Consider the following 21000-nt stretch of genomic DNA (forward strand, 5'->3'; position numbering starts at 1 on the left):
TCATGGTCTTCGTAGAAGCCTGATGGCATTAGAGCTTAGATGATGCTCCGAACTGCAACGGAATGCTCTCTTTCGAGTGCAGGAACCTTAATTACATTCTCCAGGACACACACTCACACTGTCTCTGTCTGTCTCTCTCTCTCTCTCTCTCTCTCTCTCTCTCTCTTTCTTTCTTTCTTACATAGGGTGTGACAAGGTTAGGTTAAGAAATCCTAACCATACCACGGGCGGGATTGAACCCGGGGTCAGAGAGTCTCAAAACTCCAGACCGTCGCGTTAGCCACTGGACCAGCTAGCCACAATAAGATTCGTCCAACAAATTGCAATTTGTGGTCACAGTGGTGCCTATGCTAACCTTCCTATGGTGTAGAAATATACCTAGTTGGACGAATCTTATTGTGGCTAGCTGGTCCAGTGGATAACGCGACGGTCTGGAGTTTTGAGACTCTCTGACCGAGGGTTCAGTCCCGCCCGTGGTATGATGTGTTTGCAATCGTGTCATTACGATTTCGTGAGTCAAGGATTCCTAACTTCATTGACAAGCTAAGAGCTGTTACCTACATTAGCTCATTATGCAGTACGAAACATGTTCCAGACTCGAGTTTTCATGGAATAAATGATCTCAGATGTAGTGATGTCCTGGAGAAGGTTACAGTCAGAGTGAAGTTGCTGTTTGCTGCCCGTCTTGTGGTGTAGAAGCTCTCTTCTCTCTGTCCTCGGAGTGGAGCCAAGTGTGGTACTTTGACAATGTTGCCCTAATACATAACAGTAAGGCCGTCCACATCTCCCCTGTGTTGAAGGCTCTGCTGAAATGATAGATCACTCCAGGCTGGGTTCAGTCAAGACATGAGACGTCTTGCTCTGTTCTCTGTTCTGTCAAGAAGTCGCACATAAGATGGATAGGGGAGGAAGGGCAGGCAACCCAAAATAGTTGAGCATGCTCAAGGTGTGAGCATACTTGTGCCTGGTACAGAATCTTGCATCCTCTACTGTCAAGCAGATGCGATGTACGTCAAGTGCAGTAAGCTTCTTGACCTTCTTCTTTGCCAGATTTACAACTTGGTTCTTCGTGGTCAGTCTGGAATCGAATTTCCCCCCAAGGCTATCAACTTCATCCCCAGGTGCCAACACTCTTCCGTTCATACTTACCACTGTTCCAGCATTACCATCATGGTGCCTAGAGACCATGATCATTTGTGTTTTCTCAGGAGCAAATGTTATCTGCCATCGTATTATACCCCAGGCTGATATAGCAGTAAGCTGGTGTTTGATGTAGAGTAGAGCAGCTGGCATTTCCTCTCTTGGATAAGTAAATGTTAGCGGCAGTCATCTGCACATGCATGGGATTCTGAAATGAGATGGAGGAGGTCTTTAAAGCAGACATTCCATGACAATGGCCCAAGCACACTTCCCTGTGGAACACTTGCCCCAGTAGGACGTCTTACTGACTCAGTTCCATTGATAACTACCCTTATAGATCTACCTTGAAGGTAATCACTGAGCAGACATAGTGTAGAGTCTGCAGTTCCCAGTGCTTCCAGTTTTGCCAAGAGTCCCTGGTGCCACACTCGGTCGAAAGCACCAGCAATATATAGTGCTACTACACAGCTGAGTTTGGATTCATCCAGTGACTGTTGCCACTTAGTGGACAGGCTTAGCAATAGATCAGCAGCAGAGTAATCTTTTCTGAAGCCATATTGACGGTCACAAAAAAGTGAGTAGTAGTCGAGAAACTCTGTCATTTGCCGTGAGATTATTGTCTCAAGGATCTCGCCAGTGACTGACAGGAGTGACACTGATCTGTAGTTACTGATTTCTGCTCTGCTCTTCTTTTTGTGGAGAGGGACTACATTTGCCTCTTCCCACAGAGACCATTTACATTGTACTGTACTGCACTCTCTCTCTCTCTCTCTCTCTCTCTCTCTCTCTCGCTCTGTCACACACACAAGAGGGCCATGTCGTAAATCATGGTAACTATTTTCCATGAAGAAAACTACTGCAAATGCAGAAAATTTGAAATACATATATGAAAGTTAAAAAAAAAATAGCACAAAATAGCGCCCAAAGGTAATAGATCAGCAAAAACTTCTCATTTAATTTACACCTTTTTATTTTATTTAGTCATGAAAATAATATACATAACACAAAGAATGTAAATACAACAATACATACTAGATTATCCATCAGCAGCTGCCATCGCCGTGGCTAATCTTCGCTACTTCTGGCAGCAGTGTAATGACCATGTTTACTCTAGTACGACAACGTTGATGGGCAACTGTCCTAGTAATTCGAATCCTATTATTCTGAATAATACGTTAATGATTTAATTAGAAAAAAAAACTCAAGCAGTCATTGAGTGAGACACATTTTCTGCTAGAACTAGCAAAGATAAACCCCGGAGAAACTAACGGTATTGGAGTCTTCCAGTTTATCCATTATTCGCTGCCAACAATTGCAGCGAATAATGGATAAACTGGGAGACTCATTATTGAATCATATGTTCACTACTGGGCTGATATTCTTTTGTAGTATATATTTTTTTCAAGATGAAAAAAAATAGAAGGCTGGTGATGCAATGTGTGTTTTTGATTACGTCTTGTTTGTGAACGTCTGCGCATACACCAGTCTGATAATTCTTTTAGTGTTTACTTTTATGAACTTTTAATTGTTTATTTGGAATTTTCTGCATTTGCAATAGTTTTCTTAGTAACAAATAGTTATGACTTATGAAATAACCCTTGCGTACTCACCTTCATACTGTCTTCTGCAAGTCGGTCTTAGCTTCTGGATCAGCCTCTTAGCTGGTCGCTACCAGGTTCACTCTCTTCTGGCATCGACTCTTATCGTGCCTCTTCTTATAGCTATTTATGGATGCTACCTCTACCTCTTCATCCTTCATGTCGTTCCGCTTAATAACTACTCTAAGACTGAAGATATACTTCCTAAAATCAGTGTTAATCATGTGTTTTGAACCTCCAGCCATGCCTTAGCGTTTCTTTTTCTTGTCCTTCAAACAGTCTGTCCTCGTCCACTCTATCCATTCCTATTAGTATTTTCTACGTTGTTGTCATAAAACTCCTAGTCTTTCTTTCATCTAGTGTCATCAGGATGAATTCCTTTAACCTCTCCTCAAAGAACACAATCCTTAACTTCAGAACTAGTCACGATGCATACCTCCGCACTTTCTCAAATTTCTTACCAGACCTGAATCTTGTCCAGATTCAGTTGCAGGTGTTCCTGGGTCTCATCTCTTTTTATTCTTATTAGATTTTCATCATCTGCAAACAGGAATATCTCTGACTCCATAACTTCCATTATGTCATTCACGACTACGGTACCGGTCCTTCAACTAATCCTTGTAGAACCTTACTCATCAGATGACCTCATTCTGACACCTTTTTTCAGATAAACATCCACTGATTCCTTCATGTTAAGTACGTCTTGATCAATTTTAGTGTTATTCCTGTTACTCATGGCTTCTATAACTTAAATCCCAGTATCTTATTCGGAACTGTGTGAAAAGCTTTCCTCTGGTCAATGCTAATGAATCAAAGACTAACCCAAAAGTGTTCTTCCAAGTGTATATACGAAAGTGAAGAAAAAATAGGACCGCACGTAGGGTAATTGAGGCTCGTAGCCCGGGTACCTTCATAAGAGATTGTACAAATATATGAGTGACAGGAACTGGGTTTGATTGGTGTCTGGGGTGCGGGAGTAAATTCTTGACTAGCTTAGGGGAAAGACTGGACAAATACATGGGTGATTTTAAGAACATAAGAATATAAGAAAGGAGGAACACTGCAGCAGGCCTGTTGGCCCATACTAGGCAGATCCTTAACAATCCTTCCCACTAACAAAATATTTGCCCACCCCAGTTTACAGTGCAACCCAAGAAATAAGTTTTGATGATTCTATTTACTCATTATGCAAGTCTCACTCAAATCCAACCCCTCTCACTCATGTATTTATCTAACCTAAATTTAAAACCACCCAACGTTTTAGCTTCAATAACCCTACTAGGCAGACTGTTCCACTCATCAACTACCCTATTTCTAAACCAATACTTTCCTATATCCTTTCGAAATCTAAACTTATCTAATTTGAATCCATTATTGCAGGTTCTCTCTTGAAGTGATATTTATTTATATCCCCTTTGTTAATACCCATCTTCCACTTATACACTTCGATCATGTCTCCCCTCATTCTTCATCTTACAAGTGAATGTAGTTTAAGAGTCTTCAATCGTTCTTCGTACGGAAGATTTCTAATGCTATGTATTAATTTGGTCATTCTACGCTGGATATTTTCTAGCGAATTTATATCCATTCTGTAGTATGGAGACCAGAACTGAGCTGCGTAATCTAGGTGAGACCTTACTAATGATGTATAAAGCTGTAAAATAACCGCTGGACTTCTGTTACTTCCACTTCTGGATATAAATCCCAGTAATCTGTTTGCTTTGTTACGTGAGCTTAGGCACTGCTCTCTTGACTTAAGGTTGCTGCTTACCATAACCCCCAAATCCTTTTTGCAATCTGAAGGGCACTGGCACACTTCTTGAGTTCAAATGAAGGGGAATTGACTGCCATCCTCGATTCAACTGAAGGAGCATTGGCTTTCTTCTTCCATTCAACTGAAGGACAATTAGCTCCCATTTCCGAATGAACTGAACGGGCATTAGTACACTTTTCCAGTTGAACTGAAAAGGGCAATGGCACTCTTCTTTATTTGAACTGAAGAGGAACTGGCACCCTTCTTCGGATGAACTGAAGGAACAGTAACACTTTCTCCAGTTGGACTGAATGGGCAATGGCATCTTTTGCAAAAATAACTGGTGAAGCTCTTGTATATTTCGTGGACTGAGTTAAGGATGCACTGGCAGCTTCTCTCAATTAAATTGAGAGGAGGATATTAGGAACAACATTCCCAGAAGCTGAACTGCCAGTACATCTTTAGTTCAGTCCTCTGAAGATAACACAACTTTACTTGTTAACCTTGCAGAAGATGCCATTACCCCTTCAGTTCAACCAAAGAAGGGTGCCAGGGCCCATTCAGTTCAACTGAAGAGTACCAATGTTCCTTCAGTTCTGTCGAAGAAGAGGGCCAGCGAAGCCTCAGTTCAGTCAGAGAAGTATGTCAGTGCCCATTCTGTTCCGTCGAAGAAGGGGCGTCAATGCCCTTTCAGTTCATCCGACGAAGAGGGCTAGTGCCCGTTTAGTTCAGTAAGTGGAGTAGCGTCACTTTTTTCTGTAAATACGAGAGAGAGGCAGCGCAGGCTTTGTCATATGCAGCACAAATGCTGAAACTTAATGACGAGCGCCGCCGTCGTGAAGAATCTGCCTAGTAGTGTTCATTTAGTGTTCCTCCTAAGATGAACTTGCCGAATACGTCAAACTCCCTAAAAAAATAAACTTTATCAAAATGTTTAGAGACTGATAGCTAATAATTTTTAAAAGCAATGATGTAATGATTTTTATGTTTGAACCTGACGAATCTTAGACACCTCACCTGACCTCTATAAATCTAATACATTTTTTAAGTTTTTTTTTTTTTAAGATTCGCCAGTATTCTCCCGGGCCGGGCCTTTTCCAAGTGGTGGCCCGGCCTTGGCTCCCTCTCTTGGTAGTGTCTGAGACCTAAGTCTCCCATGGGAGGAGGCACAAGTACCCCCTCATCTTTGGGACCAACTGTCCCCAGGCCTAGCCACAAGCTAGGCCTCACTGGTCTGCTATCCCCGCCCCAAGGGGTCTAATGGGAATGGCAGGCTTGTGAGCTGCAAGCTCTAGCTCAGGCACCTACCCTACCCTAGAACAGTTAGGCATGGTGTCGATGATTTTTTAAGTTAAATTCTGTTATAAATATATTTAATGTTACTGTAAATTTCTGGTATACTTTTATCGTTGTGATCCACTGATTTATTGCAATAACAAAGTTTCATTCGGTTTATTCGGCAAGGAGAACCCTTGCTAAACTGGAGGATTTTGCTTATTTATACACACACACACACACACAAACACACACACACACACACACACACACACACACACACACACACACACACACACACACACACACACACACACACACACACACACAAACACACATACACACACACACACACACACACACACACACACACACACACACACACACACACACACAAACACACACACACACACACACACACACACACACACACACACACACACACACACACACACACACACACACACAACACACACACACACACACACACACACACACACACACACACACACACACACACACACATACACACACACACACACACACACACACACACACACACACACACACACACACACACACACACACACACACACACAAACACACACACACACACACACACACACACACAAACACACACACACACACACACACACACACACACACACACACACACACACATACACACACACACACACACACACACACACACACACACACACACACACACACACACACACACACACACACACACACACACACACACACACACACACACACACACAAACACACACACACACACACACACACACACACACACACACACACACACACAAACACACATACACACACACACACACACACACACACACACACACACACACACACACACACACACACACACACACACACACACACACACACACACACACACACACACACACACACACACACACACACACACACACACACACACACACACACACAAACACACAAACACACATACACACACACACACACACACACACACACACACACACACACACACACACACACACACACACACACACACACACACACACACACAGTCAGTCAGCAGACGTGGGTCACAAGGCTCCGAGAACTTTAGTGGTTTTTAAGGTGTGCAACAACTGCTAGCAGTAATCAGTGGTAGTGACAACGTCAGTGAACAATCCTACGAGTGATAACCAGAGTTATTAGTTAAAAAAAGTCGAGAGGAAGCCTGAAATCTTTAATATTTCAAAGTGTCAAACCGTTAGTGGATAGTAGGCTTCTGTTGCTACACAGATTCAAATATACAAAGATTCAAGTGAGTGTGGAAGCGGGTGTTCAAGAATTTCGAGAGATTGGATAACAAGTGAAATGTGGGGCACCATACAGTGAGAGTGAAAAAGTTAATAAGCAAAAGTAGAAAGGAAAAATATAATATATAACAAGGGAAGGTGGCAGTAGGCCTGCTGAAACAGTGACGTCACAACAGTTGTGTGACATTATACATATAAAGTGTAACACCGAATGTGAAGTGTATTCCAATATAAGTGAAGTGTATTCTATCATAAGTGACATTGAGGGACGCGGGATGCATGAGCATATACGGTTATAAAGATCACAGGTGAAGAATTTTCAAAATAGTGATAGAAGGCGTGTGTACAACGACTACGTCATCAGCATCTGGCAACTTGTCATCGCATCACTGCCAGCTTAAGAATCACTCACCTGTTGGGGTTGTTTTGGGGGTTCTGAATCCTGCCTTGCGTCACTGTTAGATACTGGTCACTCACTCCTGCAAGCTATTACCAGAATTAGAGCAGAAATAGCATAGATAAGGTGAAGATAGGGTTGACTAGCGAGGAGCAGCCTAGCGAGGGGAAGCCTAGTGAGGGTGACGTCAGACACTCCTAGAAGCTCAGACAAGCTAAATTTTACAACCTAATTACTTTCTGTGTTTTATAAGTAGAAGTGATAAGTGCTAGAATCACTGTTGGTAGTTTTAGAAATACGGGCATTACTACTGATATTTATTAGCAGTATGAATACTTAGAAGTGGGGGCACACATACACACGAGCACACACACACACACACACACACACACACATGCACACACACACACACACACACACACACACACACACACACACATGCACACACACAAAAACGCACACACATGCACACACACATAAACACACACACACACACACACACACACACACACACACACACACACACACACACACACACACACACACACACACACACATATACAGGATTTCACACCTTCCTGTGAAGTGATCCTCTAACCCTTCCTTCCCCCCCCCCGCCTCCCTCTCCCCTCCTCTCTCTTCCTCTCTCTCTCTCTCTCTCTCTCTCTCTCTCTCTCTCTCTCTCTCTCTCTCTCTCTCTCTCTCTCTCTCTCTCTCTCTCTCTCATTCTCTCTTCCTCTCCCTCTTCCTCTCTCTCTTCCTCTCTCTCTTCCTCTCACTCTCTCTTCCTCTCTCTTCCTCTCTCTCCCTCTCCCTCCCTTTCCCCCTCTCTCTCCCCTCTCTCTCTTCCTCTTTCTCTCTCTCTTCCTATTCTCTCTCTCTCCCTCTCTTCCCTTGTCACTCCCCCTCTCTCTTTCACTTTCTCCCCCTTTTCCCCTCCTTCTACCCTCCCCTTCTCTCTCTTTCTCCCTCTCTCTCACTCTCTCCCCCTTTTTTCTTTTTCACTTTCTCTTTTAATAAAAAAAAAAATGGTTGGGACTCGCAGGAATCAGGGATCAGATGACAATGGTACTGGTAGGGAGGAATGGATGGAGGAGCAGTGGAAAAGGATACAGCAAGAATGGGAGAGAAAATTAGGAGGGCTTTCTGAAAAAATGGAGAAAGAGCTCTCTGTGAAATGGGAAAAGAGGTTGGAGAAGGAGACGAAGAATTGGGAGGCACAACTCGAAACTGCAGTAGCCAGGGTAAAGGTCCTAGAATTTGAGGTAAACAGGCTGAAGCAAGTCTCAGGGGTAGTGACCAGAGAAGACACACCATACGAAGCTGAGAGGCTGAACAGGAAGGAAGGAGATATGAAATATGCTAAGGTCCTATCAGCCTGCAAAGAAGGGCCAGGGAGTGGAAGGGAAGAGCAGATGGGTGCAGATGGAGAGGGAGATAAGTCGAATGCTGAGGCACAACCATGCTACCAAGAGCCACTGGAAAAATCAAGGGAGAAAATGGCCACATACAGACAGGAACCAGAGTCACAGAGGGAGAGGCAATGGGAGGAGGAAAGGGCAAAATCAGTGTTTATCCATGGGCTTCGGGAGAGAGAGGAAAGGACACACACTGAAAGACGGCAGGAAGAAAGAAAGGAGATTGAGAAAATCATCACGGAAATAGGGGGAGAAGACATGGACGAGATTGTAAATTTTCAGAGAATAGGGGGGTACTTGAAGGGGAGAAACCGACCGATCAAGCTGATTCTCAGGACAGAAACAGTGCGGAACAGGATCCTCCAAGAAAAACCACGGTTGAGAAGCTCGGAAGAGTACAAGAAGGTGTTCCTAGACAGAGACAGAACACAAAAAGAGAGACAGCAGCTGAGGGAGAGGACAAAAAAGCGAAAGGAGCTGGGAAAGGAGACAAGGATGGAACCAGCAGAGGTCAGTCAGAGCAGAACAGAGCAGCAAGAGCAAGCACACACACAACTATCCTCAGAACCCCACAACCTATCACACCATCCCAACACACAATACAATCCATACCCACAGCTTCCACCCAACCCCCAACCATAGAATCCCACAGTATGCTACCAGGTCTCCCACCCCCACAGGCTCCCAAAACCACAGTGTTGGAAAGGAAACTGAAGGTATGGTACACAAACGCTGATGGAATAACAAACAAGTGGGAGGAGTGGCACGAAAGAGTCAAAGAGGCATCACCAGACATCATAGCAATCACAGAAACCAAACTTACAGGTATGATAACAGATGCCATCTTCCCAATGGGATACCAGATCCTGAGGAAAGACAGAAGGAACAGGGGGGGGGAGGAGTGGCATTGCTGATCAAACACCGATGGAATTTTGATGAGCTGGAGAGAGGAGACGGCGGAGAAGAAAGTGATTGCATAGCGGGAACGCTTCACTCTGGAGGTCCCAAGGTGATAATTGCAGTGATGTATAACCCACCACAGAACAGCAGGAGGCCAAGGCAAGAGTATGACGAGAGCAATAGAGCGATGGTTGACACACTGGCTGCAGTGGCCAGAAGAGCTCATACATGTAGGGCAAAGCTCCTGATCATGGGCGACTTTAACCACAAGGAGATCGAATGGGAGAACTTGGAGCCACATGGGGGCCAAGATACATGGAGGGCTAAGATGATGGAGGTGGTACTGGAAAACTTCATGTACCAACACGTAAGGGACACTACAAGAGAGAGAGGAGAGGATGAACCAGCAAGACTGGACTTAGTATTCACCTTGAGTAGTGCAGATATTGAGGACATCACATATGAAAGACCCCTTGGGGCCAGCGATCATGTGGTTTTGAGCTTCGAATACACAGTAGAGCTACAAGTGGAGGGAGAAGCAGGAAGGCCAGGACGAATGAAACCAAACTACAGGAAAGGGGACTACACAGGAATGAGGAACTTCCTGAATGAGGTTCAGTGGGACAGAGAACTGGCAGGGAAACCAGTTAATGAGATGATGGAATATGTAGTCACAATGTGCAAGGAGGCTGAGGAGAGGTTTGTACCCAAGGGTAACAGGAATAATGAAAAAGCCTGGATGAGCCCATGGTTCACTCAAAGATGCAAGGAGGCAAAAACCAAGTGTGCTACGGAATGGAAGAAATATAGAAGGCAAAGGACCCAGGAGAATAAGGAGAGCAGTCGTAGAGCCAGAAACGAATATGCACAGATAAGAAGGGAGGCCCAACGTCAATATGAAAACGACATAGCAGCAAAAGCAAATCTGACCCGAAGCTGTTATACAGCCACATCAGGAAGAAAACAACCGTCAAAGACCAGGTAATCAGGCTAAGAAAGGAAGGAGGAGAGACAACAAGAAATGACCGTGAAGTATGTGAGGAACTCAACAAGAGATTCAAAGAAGTGTTCACAGAGGAGACAGAAGGGGCTCCAGAAAGACGGAGAGGTGGGGTACACCACCATGTGCTGGACACAGTACACACAACCGAGGAAGAAGTGAAGAGGCTTCTGAGTGAGCTAGATACCTCAAAGGCAATGGGGCCAGATAACATCTCTCCATGGGTCCTGAGAGAGGGAGCAGAGGCGCTATGTGTACCCCTAACAACAATATTCAATACATCTATCGAAACAGGGAGATTGCCTGAGGCATGGAAGACAGCAAATGTGGTACCAATCTTTAAAAAAGGAGACAGACATGAAGCACTAAACTACAGACCAGTGTCACTGACATGTATAGCATGCAAAATCATGGAAAAGATTGTCAGGAGAAGAATGGTGGAACATCTAGAAAGGAATGATCTCATCACCAGCAGACAACATGGTTTCAGAGACGGGAAATCCTGTGTCACAAACCTGAACATCAAAATGGTATACAATACCGACAGGTTGTTAGGTAAGACACATATGCAACAGTTAGACATCTTTATTCCGAAACGTTTCGCCTACACAGTAGGCTTCTTCAGTCGAATACAGAAAGTAGGCAGGAGCAGTAGAGATGTGAAGACGATGTAATCAGTCCATCACCCTTAAAGTCGTAGAATTTGAGGTTGTCAGTCCCTCGGCCTGGAGAAGTTCAGTTCCATAGTCAGGAACTATCTGATAGTTCCTGACTATGGAACTGAACTTCTCCAGGCCGAGGGACTGACAACCTCAAATTCTACGACTTTAAGGGTGATGGACTGATTACATCGTCTTCACATCTCTACTGCTCCTGCCTACTTTCTGTATTCGACTGAAGAAGCCTACTGTGTAGGCGAAACGTTTCGGAATAAAGATGTCTAACTGTTGCATATGTGTCTTACGTCACAAACCTACTGGAGTTCTGTGACATGGTGACAGCAGTAAGAGAAGAGAGAGAGGGGTGGGTGGATTGCATTTTCTTAGACTGCAAGAAGGCGTTTGACACAGTACCACACAAGAGATTAGTGCAAAAACTGGAGGACCAAGCAGGAATAACAGGGAAGGCACTGCAATGGATCAGGGAATACTTGTCAGGAAGACAGCAGCGAGTAATGGTACGAGGCGAGGTGTCAGAGTGGGCACCTGTGACCAGTGGGGTCCCACAGGGGTCAGTCCTAGGACCAGTGCTGTTTCTGGTATTTGTGAACGACATGACGGAAGGAATAAACTCCGAGGTGTCCCTGTTTGCAGATGACGTGAAGTTGATGAGAAGAGTTCATTCGATCGAAGACCAGGCAGAAATACAAAGGGATCTGGACAGGCTGCAGACCTGGTCCAGCAACTGGCTCCTGGAGTTCAATCCCACCAAGTCCAAAGTCATGAGGATTGGGGAAGGGCAAAGAAGACCGCAGATGGAGTACAGTCTAGGGGGTCAGAGACTACAAACATCACTCAAGGAAAAAGATCTTGGGGTGAGTATAACACCAGGCACATCTCCTGAAGCGCACATCAACCAAATAACTGCTGCAGCATATGGGCGCCTGGCAAACCTCAGAACAGCATTCCGACATCTAAATAAGGAATCGTTCAGGACCCTATACACCGTGTACGTTAGGCCCATATTGGAGTATGCGGCACCAGTTTGGAACCCACACCTAGCCAAGCATGTAAAGAAACTAGAGAAAGTGCAAAGGTTTGCAACAAGACTAGTCCCAGAGCTAAGAGGTATGTCCTATGACGAGAGGTTAAGGGAAATCAACCTGACGACACTGGAGGACAGGAGAGATAGGGGGGACATGATAACGACTTACAAAATACTGAGAGGAATTGACAAGGTGGACAAAGACAGGATGTTCCAGAGACTGGACACAGTAACAAGGGGACACAGTTGGAAGTTGAAGACACAAATGAATCAAAGGGATGTTAGGAAGTATTTCTTCAGCCACAGAGTAGTCAGGAAGTGGAATAGTTTGGGAAGCGATGTAGTGGAGTCAGGATCCATACATAGCTTTAAGCAGAGGTACGATAAAGCTCATGGTTCAGGGAGAGTGACCTAGTAGCGACCAGTGAAGAGGCGGGGCCAGGAGCTTGGACTCGACCCCTGCAACCTCAACTAGGTGAACTAGGTGAGTACACACACACACACACACACACACACACACACACAAACACACACACACACACACACAAACACATACTGACCACGCATTCCCTCCTAACCCCCGTCCTTCCCTCTCTCCCCGCCCCCTCCGCTCCCTCTTTACCCTCTTCTCTCTCTCTCTCTCTCTCTCTCTCTCTCTCTCTCTCTCTCTCTCTCTCTCTCTCTGTATATATATATATATATATATATATATATATATATATATATATATATATATATATATATATATATATATATATATATATATATATATATATATATATATATTTCTCTCTCTCCCTCTCTCCCCTCAAGGAAGGTTCCTTGATGTTGGTGAGGGGCTCTTGATTTAGGGAATTGGATCTGTGCTCCAGTTCCCCGAATTAAGCCTGAATGCCTTCCACATCCCCCCCCCCAGGCGCTGTATAATCTTCCGGGTTTAGCGCTTCCCCTTGATTATAATAATAATAATCTCTCCCTCTCTCTCCCTCTCTTTTTTTTATTACACAGGGTTTGACAAGCTATTTACAGGTTAAGGATTCCTAACTTTATTGACAAACTAAGACTTGTTACCTACATCAGCTCATTTGAAAGCATTTTTATTGTTATGAGACATACAAGTAGGGAACAGGATGAAGTTGGAGCCATCTGTGGGCCAGCAGTTTCATCTGATCAACTGACTTTATCTCGTTGACATCAAAATGCTGGGGATAAATGATCTCAGATGAAGTGATGTTCTGGAGAAGGGTACAGCCAGAGTGAAGTTGCTGCTTTCTGCCCTTCTTGTGGTATAAAAGCTTGTTTCACACTGTCCTCGAAGTGGATCTAAATGTGGTACTTTGACAATAATTGCCTTGTACATAACAGTAAGGCCACCTACATCCCTCCTGTGCTGAAGACTCTGCTGAAATAACAGATCTATCCCGGATTGGTCCAGGCGAGAGATGAGACGTCTTGTTCTGTTTTCTACTCTGTCAAGCAGTCGCTGATGAGATGGTGGGCAGGCAATCCAAGAAATTGGAGCATATTCAAGGTGTGAGTGTACTTGTGCCTCGTACAGAATCTTGCAACCACTACTGTCAAGCAGATGCGAGATAAGGCGAGGTGCTGTAAGCTTCCTGGTTACCTTGTTTGCAAGATTTACAACGTGGTTCTTCATGGTCAGTTTGGAGTCAAATTTCATTCTAAGGATAACAACTTCTTCCTCAGGTGCCAACACCCTCTCATTCATCCTTACTACTGCACTGGCATTACCATCATTGTGCCAAGAAACCATCAACCTTGTGTTTTCTTATGTGCAAATTTTACTTGCTATCTATTTCCCCAACCTGACATAGCTCTTAGCTGGTGATTGCTGTAGCTTAGAGCAGCTGGCATTTCTTCTCTTGGATAAGTGAATGTTAGTGCACAGTCGTCTGCATGTGAATGGGATTCTGGTATGAGATAAAGAAGGTCATTGAAGTAGACATTCCATAACAATGGTCCCAGCACGCTTCCTTGTGGAACACTAGCCCCAATAGGATGTCTTGCTGATTCCGTTCCATTGAGAACTACCCTTAGAGATGTACCATGAAGGTAGTCACTGAGGAGACATAGCATAAAGCCTGCAATTCCCAGTGCTTGCAGTTTTTGTAAGAGGCCCTGGTACCACACCCGGTCGAATGCACCAGCAATGTCCAGTGCTACCACACAGCTGACTTTGGATTCATCCAGTGACTGGTGCCACTTAGTGGAGAGGTTTAACAACAGATCAGCAGCAGAGTTACCTTTCCTGAAGCCATATTGACGGTCACAAGGTAGTGAGTGGTAGTCAAAAAACTCTGTCATTTGTCTTGAGATTATTGTCTCTGGTCTGTAGTTTCTGATTTCTGCTCTGCTCTTCTTTTTGTGAACAGGGATTACATTTGCCTCTTTCCACAGAGAAGGTCATTTACACTGTACTAGGCAGTGCTGAAAGATGCGAGTTAGAGGCGCTGCTAGCTGGTCTGCACATCTCAGTAATCTTGGGCTCAACTTGTCTGGACCCACAGCCTTTTCTTGGTCAAGTGGTTTAAAGAAGGAAATGCACCTCCTCCTGCCTTATTGTCACCACTGACAGTTTTGACACAGTTCTTGCAGCTAGCCCAGGAGGGTCCCTTACTGGATCAGGATCAGCAAAGTGTTCGGCAAAGAGATCCGCTTTCTCTTGACTACTAGTAGAGGTGGCCCCATCCTGTCGATTTAGAGGTGGAATGAGTTCATCAGGCAGATAACCTTGTCTCTCCTTGACCAGGGACCACCAGGTTTTGGAGTCTACTCTACCTGACGCTAGCTTTCCTTTTGTGTCCACCTCCCACTTGGCGATGGTACATTTTTGAACATCACCCATATGCCTACAGGCTTGCCTGTGCAAGTTCCTGTAATAGGTGGGAGGATGTCTTTTATACCTTTGCCATGCCTTGTACTTAGCAGTAGTAGCCTCTCTACAACGAAAGCCAAACTAGGGCTGATCTATAGGCTTCGTTACATATTGCCGGTTCTTTTGGTAGATTAAGGATGTGTCCAGTGAAAGCTTTCACTTGGTTGTCAACATTCCCTTGGAGAAGAGCATTCCAATCGGTGGTGGCGAGCTCAGAGCAAAGGGCTGGCCAATTGCCCCTTTCCCATAGCCATGTTGTGCGTGTGGACTCCTCACCTCGTTCTGTTGGGATCTTAAGTGCCGTAAAAACAGTTTTGCAGTCAGATGATCCAATGTAACCGAGGAGCTGACAAGTGACTATACCTTCTGCCAGATCACTAACTACTGGGTCGAGGGAGGAGCCAGAGATGTGAGTAGGGAAATCAAAGTTTCTCATGTCAAATACTGCAAGAAGGTCATCAAAGTCTCTCTGTACAAGGTGTTGGTTGAGGTCATCAGCAATTATGATATGTTGACAGTTGTGTTGTAGCAGAAAGGAGTCCACATTTTCCATTAGGAAGTTGATGGGATCTGCATGTTGCCACTTAGGTCTGTACATTGCACATGCTAGTACAGAGGTACTAGTGTTTATGCAGAGCTTGAAGAACATCATTTCAAGATGAGTAGTGATGGCAACATTAATATGCTGGGCATGTACACTTTTAGAGAAGCACACAGCAACACCTCCTCGATGCCCTTGCCTGTCTCTTCTAATCCATGAGATGTAGCCAGCAATTCTTGCAAAATTTTCTGGAGTCCTGTCGTCCAAAAATGTTTCATCAACAGCTATCGTGTAGGGACGTCGAGTGTTCACAAAACTGTGTGTGAACTCTCCAACATTAGTAATGAAACCTCTAATGAAACCTCTGATAGACTGGCTCCTCATGATGTGGTCAGCTTGAGGTGGTGGGTGTGTAAGGCATGTAAGGTGCCTGCCCTTGAGAGAGGTAGGGCACTGAGGCAGCTGCAGGGATGTAGGTTTGTGGTCTTTTATAAGGCACAATACCACCTGCTGGGCTGAGTGAACGATGTGTGAGTGTATTCACCAGTTCAGAGATCCTGCTAGTTTGTTCCGAGAGCAGGTCTCTAAACAGGTGGTCCTGTCTGTCGAGTTCCTTTTTCTTCTGACACCGCCCCTCCTGATGCCCCTTCTTGTGGCAGTAATTGCACCTGGTATCTCGCAAGCAGTTGTTAGTGGTGTGCCCCTTCCGGTGACAGCGAGAGCACTGCCTGGGAGGGTGGACTATTATTTGTTGCGCCTCCTGTGTTTTGCTGATTTGTCGGCAGGTTCTGCCGCTTGGACTATTTTGGAGGAAGGTGAGACGGCTGTAGATGTCTTCCTCCTCTTTCTATCTTTCTCTCTCCCCCCTCTCGTTTCTCTCTCTCTCTCTCTCTCTCTCCCCTAGCCTTTTCTTTCACCCCCTTCCCTACACACACACACTCTGCAAATACATAAGCTTCTCTCTGTGGTAAAATACCCAAGCTTCTTTCTGTAGTAAAAAAAAAATGGGTTTCCCAAGAGGGCAGAGAACCAGAGGTTTGGTGGATGACCCTGGGAGGGAAGAACCTGAGAGGAAAGATTGGGAGTTAAAGCTCAAAAAAGGGGAGGAATAGTGGGGAAGGGAGATAGAAGAGCTTGGCAAGAAAATGGAGGAAAGGATAGCTGAAGAGAGCAGGAAGTGAGGGCTACAAGTCTTAGCAGCAGAAGCTAGGATACAGTGCTTAGAAGAGGAACTAAAAAAAAAACTAAAACAGATTAGAGAGAGAAATGACAGTTCAGACACATCAACAGGAACTTCTATATTAGTCACAGACAAGGGGATTGTAGGAGGAAAAGGAGATATGCCATATGTGAAGGCTCTATCAGACCCATGTGAGGCCCAGGAAAAGACGAGGAGCGCACTAAGATCAAATGAGAGATCTGAAGACAATGAAGGTATGTCATATGCAGAGACTCTAACAGACAACTGCAGTAGCATAGAACAGCTGATCATGAAAGACAAGTTCACTGAGCATAGGGGCTTCAGCAAGGGCAGGGATTGAAGGCAGCAACGTTTCAATGGAAGGAACTAAAACACCTCAGAGGATGCAAAGGGAGACACAGTGGGAGGAGGAAGAGGAGAGGATAGTTTTTGTGTAGGAGCTACAAGAAGCCGATGGGGGAACCTATTATGAAAGAAAACGGGAGGAAAAAGCGACTGAAGTAGAATGAAAACAATAGGTGAGGGCGACATGACCCAGGTGAGAAATTTTCGGAGAATTGGGTGGTTTGCGAGTGGAAGGAAACGGCCTGTCAAAGTAATTTTCAAGGAAGAATCAGCTTGAACCAGGATCCTGCAGGAGAAAGCACGACTGAAAGACAAACCGGAGTACTAGAGAGTGTATCTCGATTCTAACAGAACACAAGAAGAAAGGATGATGCTAAAAGAGAGGGTACAAAGACAAAAGGAGGAACGAGACACAATGATGAAGATGAGCAGGACCCAGACCCAGGAGGAAGGGCAAACGCACTCCCCAGAAATGCCCACAGAAGGACTCCAACTGCGACAACCCCAATGCAACTGACTAATCTAAACCAAAACCCACATACTGTTCCCTCTGCCCCCACCCCCCACATCACAATCTTCACCCCTACAGCTGCCCCCTATGGGCACTCTGTCCCCACCCTCCTCATCACAAACCCCACCCTCATCACAACCTCCCAAAGGCCCCCTCCAGGGCTCCCACTCTCCCAACCCCAATATTCTCCCAGGACCACAGAGACAGAAAAGAAACTGAAGGTTTGCTACATGACAGCGCATGGAATAACGAATAAATATAAGGAGTGGCATGAAAGAATCAATGAGAAGTCCCCAGACATCATAGCAGTCACAGAAATGAAACTCACTGAGACAATAACAGACGAAATCTTCCCACCGGGAAATCAGGTTCTGAGGAAAGATAGAAAGAGTCGAGGGGGAGGAGGGGTTGCACCATTCATAAAAAACTGACGGGGATTTGAGGAAATGGAAGGAATGGACGAGATTGGAGAAAGGGACTACATAGTAGGTACAATTCAGTCTGGGGAACATAAGATAGTCATTGCAGTGATGTATAACCCACCACAGAACTACAGGAGGCCAAGAGAGGAATATGAAAATAACAACAGAGTGATGGTGGACACACTGCCTGAGGTGGCAAGAGGAGCTCACTCGAGCAGAGCAAAATTATTGGTTATGGGTGATTTCAACCACAGGGAGATCAAGTGGGAAAACCTGGGAGTCCCGAAACATCGTGAGCCAAGATGATGGATGTGGTACTGAAAAACCTCATGCATCAACATATCAGGGACACTACCAGAATGAGAGGGAAGGATGAACCAGCAAGACTAGACCTTATGTCCACCCTGAGCAGTTCAGACATTAAGGACATCACATATGAGAGGCCCCCTGGAGCTAGTGATCACGTGTTTCTGAGTTATGATTATATAGTAGAGTTGCAAGTGGAGAGGGTAACAGGAGTTGAATGGGAAAAGCCAAACTATCAAAAGGGGGTCTACACAGGCATGAGAAACCTCCTGCAGGAGGTTCAGTGGGACAAGAACTGGTAGGAAAGTCAGTAAACGAAATGATGGAATATGTAACAACAAAATGCATGGAGGCAGAGGAAAGGTTTGTTCTCAAGGGCAACAGGAATAATGGGAAGACCAAAGCGAGTCCTTGGTTTACCCGAAGGTGTAGAGAGGCAAAAACTAAGTGCACCAGAGAATGGAAAAGGTACAGGAGGCAAAGGACCCAGGAAAATAAGGAGATCAGTCGAAGAGCCAGAAACGAGTATGCACAGATGTGGAGGGAGGCCCAGCGACAGTATGAAAACGACATAGCATCGAAAGTCATTGGGTCCCAATGTGACGAGCTCAACATGAGATTTGAGGAAGTATTTACAGTGGAGACAGGAAGGCCTCTGGGAAGACAGAACAGAGGGGGACACCAACAAAGAATATACCAACAAGTGTTGGATGACATGCACGCAACTGAGGAGGAGGTGAAGAAGCTGCTAAATAACCTTGATACCTCAAATGCAATTGGACCCAATGACATCTCCCCGTGGATCCTTAGAGAGGGAGCAGAAATGCTGAGTGTGCCACTAACCACAACCTTCAACACATCTCTAGAAACAGGGCAACTACCGGAGGAATGGAAGACGGCAAATGTAGTTCCCATTTTTAAAAAAGGAGACAGAAAAGAGGAACTAAACTATAGACCAGTGTCATTGACGTGTATAGTATGCAAAGTCATGAAAAAGATTATGAGGAGGAGAGTGGTCGAGCACCTGGAAAGGAACAAGAGTATAAACGCCAAACAGCATGGATTCATGGAAGGCAAATCCTCTGTCACAAACCTTCTGGAGTTGTAAGATAAAGTAACAGAAGAGGGAGGGGTGGGTTGATTGCATTTTATTGGACATCAAGAAGGCCTTCGACACAGTTCCTCATGACCTGAGGATCAAGCTCGTATAACAGGAAGGGTACTGCAATGGATCAGAGAATACCTGACAGGGAGGCAACAACGAATCATGGCATGTGACGAGATATCACAGTGGGCACCTGTGACGAGCGGGGTCCCACAGGGGTCAGTCCTAGGACCAGCGCTCTTTTTGGTATATGTGAATGACATGATGGAAGGGTTAGATTCAGAAGTGTCCCTGTTTGCAGATGATGTGAAGTTAATGAGGAGAATTAAATCAGGTGAACATCAGGTAGGACTTCAAATAGACCTGGACAGGCTGGACACCTGGTCCAACAACTGGCTTCTCGAATTCAACTCTGCCAAATGCAGAATCAGGAAGATCGGGGAAGGGCAAAGAAGACGGCAGACAGAGTATAGGCTAGGTGGCCAAAGACTGCAAACCTTGCACAAGGAGAAAGATCTTGGGGTGAGTATAACACCGAGCATATATCCGGAGGCACACATCAACCAGATAACTGCTGCAGCATATGGGCTCCTGGCAAACAGTTCAAGACACTGTACACTGTGTACGTCAGGCCCATACTGGAGTATGTAGCACCAGTTTGGAACCCACGCTTGGTCAAGTGCATCAAGAAACTAGAGAAAGTACAAAGATTCGAAACAAGGCTCGTTCCGGAGCTCAGGGGAATGTCTTACGATGAAAGGTTAAGAGAAATCGGACTGACGACACTGGAGGACAGCAGGGTCAGGGGAAACATGATAACGAGAAACAAAATAATGCGTGGAATAGATAAGGTGGACCGAGACAGAATGTTCCAGAGAGGGGACACAGAAACAAGGGGTCACAATTGGAAGCTGAAGACTCAGACGAGTCACAGGGATGTTAGGAGGTATTTCTTCAGTCATAGAATCGTCAGGAAGTGGAATAGCCTAGCAAGTGATGTAGTGGAGGCAGGAACCATACATAGCTTTAAGACGAGGTATGACAAAGCTCAAGAAGCAGAGAGAGAGAGGACCTAGTAGCGATCAATGAAGAGGCGGGGCCAGGAACTGAGTCTCGACCCCTGCAACTACAGTTATGTGAGGTGAGTACACACATACACATAC

The sequence above is a fragment of the Cherax quadricarinatus genome, chromosome 11 (genome assembly GCF_038502225.1).
Source record: "Cherax quadricarinatus isolate ZL_2023a chromosome 11, ASM3850222v1, whole genome shotgun sequence".
Lineage (NCBI taxonomy): Eukaryota > Metazoa > Arthropoda > Malacostraca > Decapoda > Parastacidae > Cherax > Cherax quadricarinatus.